We start from the raw sequence: 8,276 nt of genomic DNA, 5'->3' as shown, positions 1-8,276 counted from the left end.
GGCGGCAGACTTTACCCCGTTTTTATTATTCTACTGTAACTGTAAATCTTTTACTTGGTTTAAGAAAGTTTTTTGTATCATTTTGCTAAAATTATTGGCTTAATTCTCTGTAAAGAACTCTTGCTTTTGTCTGATTTAAAAATGTAGAATATAAACAAACCTAAACTGAAGACAATGACTTGAAATTTCTTGTTTAAAGAAATTAGTCTGGCAGGGAACATGTAAATGAATCAAAACCATCTGACTTTATTTAAACTGTTTACTTATTTGTATGGTCACATTCTGACTAAGACGGTTTTCTCATGAAATTTTTAAAACTGTTAGAATTTTACTTTGCTGTTTGCTGTCTTCATTCACACTTAACTTCCCGTGTAACACAAAGGAATTTTTAATACTTGTTCTTTTTCACAAAAGAGAAGAACTAAATACCATGCAGGAGAGTCTTAAGTATAGTAGAGATGGTAATAATGGATTTCTCTTTTTGTAAAAAATATGAAAGACAAAGTGAAAGACTCTGACATTTGAGAGATTTAGAATTTGCAAGCTTGTCTTATCTCTCTGCTTAGTTTGGGTAAATGGATAATTTCAAACATTGTTTTTATTGGTAAAATTTTGTTTCCTGCACTCTGAGGCTGGTTAGCTTGGAGGATATTGCAAGTGGAAAATACACGTTGCTACCGAGTCTTCAGTGAATTTGCACATTTCATGCAGCATCTACATGTTTAAAAATAAATAAATTTATTCAGGCCTTCTATTTCATGCCAAGACTCAAAAAAGGAATTCTTTAAAAAAAAAAAAAAAAAAAAAACCCACCAAAAACAAACAACCTATTCTCGCTGTGAAATACAATTCAGGTGCCTACCATATTTAATTCTTAACTTTATTCAGCTTGAGTATGCCCAGAATCATTAGCTAGGAATGAATGAGTCGACATGTTTAGGTTGTCCAAAAAACTGTTGCAGGTGGTGTTAGCACCTGTTGGTTATGGAATATGGGAGATTCTTCATATTGTTTGTTACTGTAAAAGGTCTCATAAGACAAAAGTAGGTATTCTGTCCTCACAGTACTTGGAACAGAATCAGAAGTACTGTTTATGCTAGAATGACTGAAGTAATGGGAAGCTCCACGTTGAAAAAGAAAGCATATATAGAGATTTTGTCTGAACAGTTAGGTATTTTGAGAAATTCTTCCCGGCTTGAAAATATTTTTTTTTAAAGGCCTATTGGTCTTCAGAGTTTTATGAAGAGTGATTTTTATTGTTTTGGTATTTACAAATTCTTTTTTGCCCCTCTCAAAAGTCCACATATTAAGTATTAGTCACTCTTCTTTGGATGTTTTCAGAACATTAGCTACTTGTTTGCGTATACTCTGAGTCTGACTGGGGAAACCTGTGTTTGGGGAGAATACAGTGGAAAAGCTTAGGAGTTTGATCCATGGATAAGTTTGCATAAGAGAATTATTTCCTCAGTTACTATAAACTTCAGTATTTTAGGCATGTGCACTACCATTTGAACAGTTTTACACTTGACTATGCTTTCCTTGTAAATACCTGTGGATAATAATGTACTGTTCGAGGGACTTACAATGGCAGCCTCTTTATTCTCTTTGTATCTGGAACATTAGATTGCTGTACTATACTTAAAAGTTGACTGCAGACTTCTAGAATTGTACTTGTGGGTAATTTTTGTCCGTCATAATAGTTGAATTCCATTATGCAGAAAATAGTTAGACTATCTATATAAACCTGTGTATTGGAAACCAGTATCTCAGAGCACTTCATTTGTACTACCACTGTATTTGTGTACTTTAACAATTGTGTAAATACATACATTCATAATAACTTCTATTCCTCTTTGGTGTAACTTACTTATTATGAATCCTTACTCTTTACTTGGTGTAACTGCTTTCTTTTTCTTATTTCCTTTTCTTTTTATTATTTCCTTTTTTTTTTTTTTTAAGGTGTTTCTGTACCTACAAAGAGCATTGTCAGTTGCAAACGTTTGAAGACATTGCCGTGGTACTAAAACTTTCACTGAAGGATTTTGGTAGTCATGGTCAGAATGCAGCAATTAGGGTATATGGGATGAAAGAGAAGGCATTCATTGCTTTGCTCACATAAAGCATGTCTTTTGTCTCTTTAAAAGTAAATGGTTGTGTTTGGATATTGCTTTTTTCCCATAAATCTTTTTTACAAAAGTTTTCTCTTCTCAAGTAATACATTGTATGGACAAGAAGTATGGGAAGAGAATTGCTATTAAGACTTATCAGTTACAGGAGCTAGGATAAAAGCAAGAAAAATACTGAGCTCTACAATGCCCTGTATAATAAGTCCTGGCTTTTGCTGTGTAGTTCTCAAAAGTCTATTCATAATCCGAGGACAAATGTACCTTCAAGAATCCTGTGTTTCTGATTAGCAGACCTTGAGAAGTTGGAAGGATATTTAATTTATCCTCACAGTTTTCATTTAGACCTGGCTATGTGCTTTTATGTGGAAAATACCACCTGTACTGCTCGTTTACGTAATCTTGACGGTTACAGAGTCCCTGAATTCTTTGTGGTACAAGTACCTTGAAAACAATTGAAAATCAATCCTACACTTTAGGAGAGATATTAAGTGAAAGCATTTAAGGAGTCCATACATTCCATGTTAACTTCCTGAAAGTACTCAGAATCTCCGTTAGAGGAAGGCGTGTAAAACTGATAGGCATCTTATCCTTCATTCTACAGTGGGGAAAAATAATAAGCACATCTTCATTTCTCCACATTCCAGACTTCTGAGTGGCAGCTCCTCCATAAAATCTGTCAAAGACAACACTTTCAGAAATGGAATTTCTCTCAACAAGAATCTTTACAATGAATTTACAGATTTGTAAGTAGATCGCTGGCTAGAGTGTACATGTTCATTTCAAGAATATTTATTTTCTCTTTGTAAAAGAGTTAAATAAGAAGGTATTTATTTATTTTGTCCTTTTGCTTTACAAAAGCAGCACTGCATGTGTACAAAATACTGAGGGAAAACAAACAATGCTGCTGTTATTTTAATAGTGAGCTGTCTGGTCAGAAATCTAGATTTAATCCAGTTGTGAGGAGGTGTAATCCACCGTGAACTTAATCCTACAGCATAGCTTCTAAAATTCACTGGATGAGACAGGTTAATAATAAAAAGGTTTTGCTGTTAAAGAATGCAGTACATTATTAAAACCAGTACATTTCCCTCTGGTTCATTCAGTTGACAATTATTTGCATTACATGTATGTGCCTAGATTTAAATGATTGTATGAACCTGAATTGTATGGACTGTTTGCATTGTTCAGTAAATTTGTACCAGGACAATGTTCAGAGGCCTGATCTTCACTAAGAATCTGTTTCACAGCAAAATCCTACTAACTTTATCAGCAAATATTTGCACAGGAGTAACACTTTATGACTTTTTCACAGATGATGGTGGGTTTTTCCTGCCTGGTCTTAAATATGCTTTGGTTCTTTTGACAAAGCCATTGCATGCTGCAGGCAGAGGGACAACAGAAATTACATGAGATCTGTATATACACAAGCTACAAAAATATGCAGTCTACCAAAAAATATTTTTTTTAAGGTAGTGTTCTTTGTTAATCTCATTTTGGGAAAATCCCTGACACAAAGTGCATAGCTAAGATCTAGGTCTGAGAAATGTAAGCACAATGGAAAAATAGGAATGTGGAAAAAGGGAAAGTAGTGTATATCATCCTACAGGATTAAGTCCTAGTTTGCTGTGTCTTTGGTGTGACCAGTCCAGGATTCTTGGGGTGTGGTAGGATGTGGAACAAAACAGGAATTCATTTGGTACATCATGCACTAGGAAGAAAATGTGTGGTCCTGATCTCATAACCAGACAAAACATTTAATTTAATTATAGTCTTCAGTTTGGTTCAGAGCTCCAAGCATTACAGGTGCAAAGGTAACACAGAGCTTCTGGTACTTCCCATAATCCTTAAGGAAAGGATAAACCAGCAATTTGCATTATTTTGAGGTCATGTGCAGGTTTTTTTTTCTTAAAAGGCCCCAAACAGCAAATGTTCCTTTGCTCTCACTGATAAGAAATGATATTTTGTCCGCCATTGTCAACCACTGGATCTTATGCCACATTTTTCATCACGACTGAAAAGTCTTTTGCTATTTAAGAATTTTAAATACGAAAATCTAGATACGCTTCTTCATTGGATTCAGAGTTTTCCAGTGAAAGGCTTTAAACTGCTGAAACAGTAGTAAATGAAGAGTCAGAAGAGCAAGAGCTATCTTCATTTCTTACTGCTCCGAAGCATTCGTCTAGGGATAGTGAGGACAGTTGCCAGCTGGAATGTTGCCGAGATGATGAAGCAGGTATTGAGATCAGTCAAGGAACAAACAGCGTGTAACTAGAGGTAAGGAGCTTTTTATTCTGTCTGCCTCTAACTTTCCATACTTTCTCAGACAGATGCAGAACTGCTGATCTCACAGACTGTGTCACGAGCAAGATGCTTTTAAGAGCACTACTTTTGCAGTAGGTGTGCCTTTTTCCTACTGGCACAAAGATGAGCTCTATTCCAGAAGCATTGAGAAGGCTGCTAAAATAATATTTTCCAAAGCCGTTGCTTCTCATATGCAGTGCCTCTGCTATTGTCAAAGTTGTTTACTCTTCAAATATTGGTGGGTCACCTTCCTTCAACAGGTCAAGCAGCAAGGAAGAACATCTGTGCAACTCAGGTCATGCCCATTTTCCTCCACAGTGAATGGCCTTACTCCTTTCTTTCAGACTCAGAGTACCAGAGGCAAAGATAAACTCTTTGGTTTTCTGTCACAAGGATGTGCTGACTACATGCTAATAAATTCTGTCATTTCAGTCCACCCAGTAGCATTCATTCCTGTAGCAGCATATGGCTTGATTGGGCCAGTGGGGTAGCAAAGCATTTGATTACACCTTAAGTCTTACTAATTTAACTAAACCAGCATAAAAAAGGTGGTAATATGTTTATTCAAACATGGGGTTTTATGTAAGCTAGGCCTATGATCTTTTCGGTATAATTATACAGAGAAACTTTTTAAGCTGAGAGAGGTTTCTCCAAAATTTCTCCACAGACAGAATTAGGCATAAAGAGGTGTGAGCCTTCCTAGTTATCTTGTAGATAGCAAAATGTAGCTCTTGTTACATTGAAGAGACTGTACTTTTGATTGAATTGGGTGTAGCCTTGAGATTATACCTTGGGGTACCATAGGATCCAAAAAAACCCACCATAAATGTACTGTTAGGCTGTTTTCTTGAGAGATTTCAAGTTCTAAAGAGCATCATTTGACAATAAAGGCAGCTGGCTGGCAGGTCAGTACTCAAAATATTTAGAGCTTTTTAAGTCATAGTAGCTCATAAAACTACCTGCAGACAAAACCTGGAGCACTCTTCAGAGGACAAGAACAATAATTTCTACATGGAATACCACAAAATTAATAGCTCTTATTTTAAATTACTTGATGCTTCAGAATAGTCTTCAGGATCATTTATAGCAGGAGCCTGTTTCCATTTTGGAATTGGCCAAACTGTGAGTCATGGCAAAAGCAGTCCCCTTGCCCATATAACATTCTGGCAGCCTGTCAGCTCAGTGTCACCTCTTACTTTCCTCTCTAAAAGCATTCTGCTTCTGTGTAGCTATTTGAGCATGTGCAAACGAAGCCAAATTTCCAAATCTGGGTGTTAAAGTTATTTTTTTCTAAGCTTATTTTCTCACACCTACAGTTTTTGATAAATAAATATTTATTCACTACATTTGCAACAGTTTACTAGAAAAGCATTTAAAAAAATCTAACTATAAATGTACACATTACATTAAAGTGCATTAACAAGAAACAAAAAATTGCATTTGCACAAAACTGAAGTGTACTTCCATAATCCTGAAAGACAAGTGTGGCGGAGAGACACAGACACACATACACGAGTCGGTACTTACCACTGTAACATGTAACAGTTTGCATTCTCCTGGAAGCTCTCTGTTCATGGTTGTCTACCAAACTGGAGCTTTTCTTTGGGATGTAACAAGGGTGCACACATGAATGTATTTTGGATTTTCATTTTGAAGTTTGATTGCTTGGTTAGGGGAATGTTTCCAATTCTTTTTTAGAGAATGATTTTACCTTGTCAAGCATACATATTTGTTTGGATGGGATTTAATAGTGACAAGCACAAGATCTGATCAGCCCTTCACACCATGCTTTTATACCATCTCAAGTCTCAACTTTAGGGAACTAGCTGCTTTAGCAGCAGGTACTGCTGAAGACTTGCTGTAATGTATTCAAGGACTGGAGAAAAATAAAATGTAGAGAGAGTGATTTTAAACAGCTGTATCACTTTAAGATTTTTAGTTCTGCTGAGATCTTCTAGGCTCCAAATAGCTACAAGCTACTTTATTTTGAAATCTTAAAAAAACAAACTTATCTTTGTATAGGAGGAGGAAGAAAATAGTTTTAACTGCATTGCTCATTGCCCAGTAAACAGGCAAACTGTCTCTGATCTACTCTACTGGGTATTTTGCATGTTTGATACATCTAGATTCATACATGCATATATATATATGCACACACATATACATATCTCTATATACTCTCTGTGTGTTACAGGCATTTATACACACACCCTCACCTTGCATTAGGAAATTAAGGGCCCAAGATCCGTTACATGATCAAACATAGAATATTTTAACCGTAAGTCCTATAGTACACCATTTATAGAATATACAAAGATCTAAAAAGCTTTTAAAATTATGCTATCGTGTATACTAAAAGACCCTTTGTTAGTTGCAGAGAAATAATCTATGAAAACTTTCAGCTGTTTTATAGTTACTATACTTGGATTTTTTTGCACTTGTGTTTTTCAGTTGTTTCCCTCAAGAGACTTCTTAAATAGACTCATGAACTATGTGTCTAAAGAAATTAGATTTGTTCCGAGAACTTACAATGCAAGAGCAAATTGTAATGTTGTCTTTGGGATGCTTGGCAATTCAGTTGTATAATTACCTGCCATCCCTTCCCTTTCCCCTTCCATTTTCTTTTTTCAGATCACGAAATTTTAACCAGGTGAAGGTTGAACAAAGGTTCTTCTGGGTAGGTGTTGCATGGAACTGTTCTGCTTGTGCCCCTGGGCAGTTAGTGTCTCTTCAGCAATGCTTTATGACTTTGACTATGCACGTCCTCAAAACATATGAAAGAGCACACCTCACAAACTGCTCTTAAGAGTATCTCAGTGGTGTTGAGATTAAAGAAATACTGTACCAAAATACCTGGAGGGGTTTAAAAGCAATTCCATGTGAACTTAAAATAAGCAGAGTTAAATTAATAAGGAGCCAGATAATTCTTTGCCAAGAGAAAGGGTTCCAATACAATCCTCTCTGTATGTAACAGTTCCTAGCTGGTGATTTAAGACAGCACTGGGAACTGAAGAACTTGCTGCTTTTTTAAAAAACAAAACAAAACAAAACAAAAACATCTTGGAGTAGGAAGTAGGGAGGTCTATAAAACAGGAGCTTAATGTAAAGGCCTTTGTAGCTATGTCCATAGGAGCAGCTCTGTACATGCCTCAGCACAGCCTAGCATACTGGCCCACAGTTGTCCAGGCTAGGGATCTGGCATGCACGAAGGTTTCCTTCCCATCAGTATAGTCAATCTCTTTCCAAGCAAATAAAGGCAGCTGAATGGAAAGAGGACTGGAGGGCTACCACACATCTGGATGTCACCCCTGAATGGGACAGAATGGAAGCGGGGAGCTTAACTGTCACCAGAACTCAGAAGTACTCTCAAGCCTGCCAGTTTTGATGTTGCTGAGATCTGCATTAGGAGTTTCTCATCTGTGTTGATGCTTCTTGTAAATAATGAAAATGGTAGAAGATTTTACAGTGTGTGTGAAACTGTTTAGCAAATTAAATTCTCACCTTTATCTCTCAGTCGATAAAAAGACTCCCATGATTTGACCTCTCATGCAGTAAGCATCTCCTGCTCTCACGAATACTGCAGTCCATTCATAGGCCTGTGCTGAAAATAGCACAAGAGCGCTGGCAGTCCTACTCAAGAGTAGTTGATCTTTGAGTCAAGAAGTATAAGCCAATGAGTCACTTTCTGTGGACACTAGATTTACTTCAGAAATTATTTATGGTGTCTTGCTGAAATGTGTTTCCCTTGTCTTAGTAACTTCCTCTTCTGCCCCAATCACACGAAACTGTAATCTAACACTTGTTTGCCGCTTAATCATAAAGGTATTAAGCATGAAAAATGAGAGTCCG

This window comes from Phaethon aethereus (assembly GCF_964289735.1).
Source record: "Phaethon aethereus genome assembly, chromosome: 18".
Taxonomy (NCBI): domain Eukaryota; kingdom Metazoa; phylum Chordata; class Aves; order Phaethontiformes; family Phaethontidae; genus Phaethon; species Phaethon aethereus.
This window is presented reverse-complemented; position numbering follows the sequence as displayed.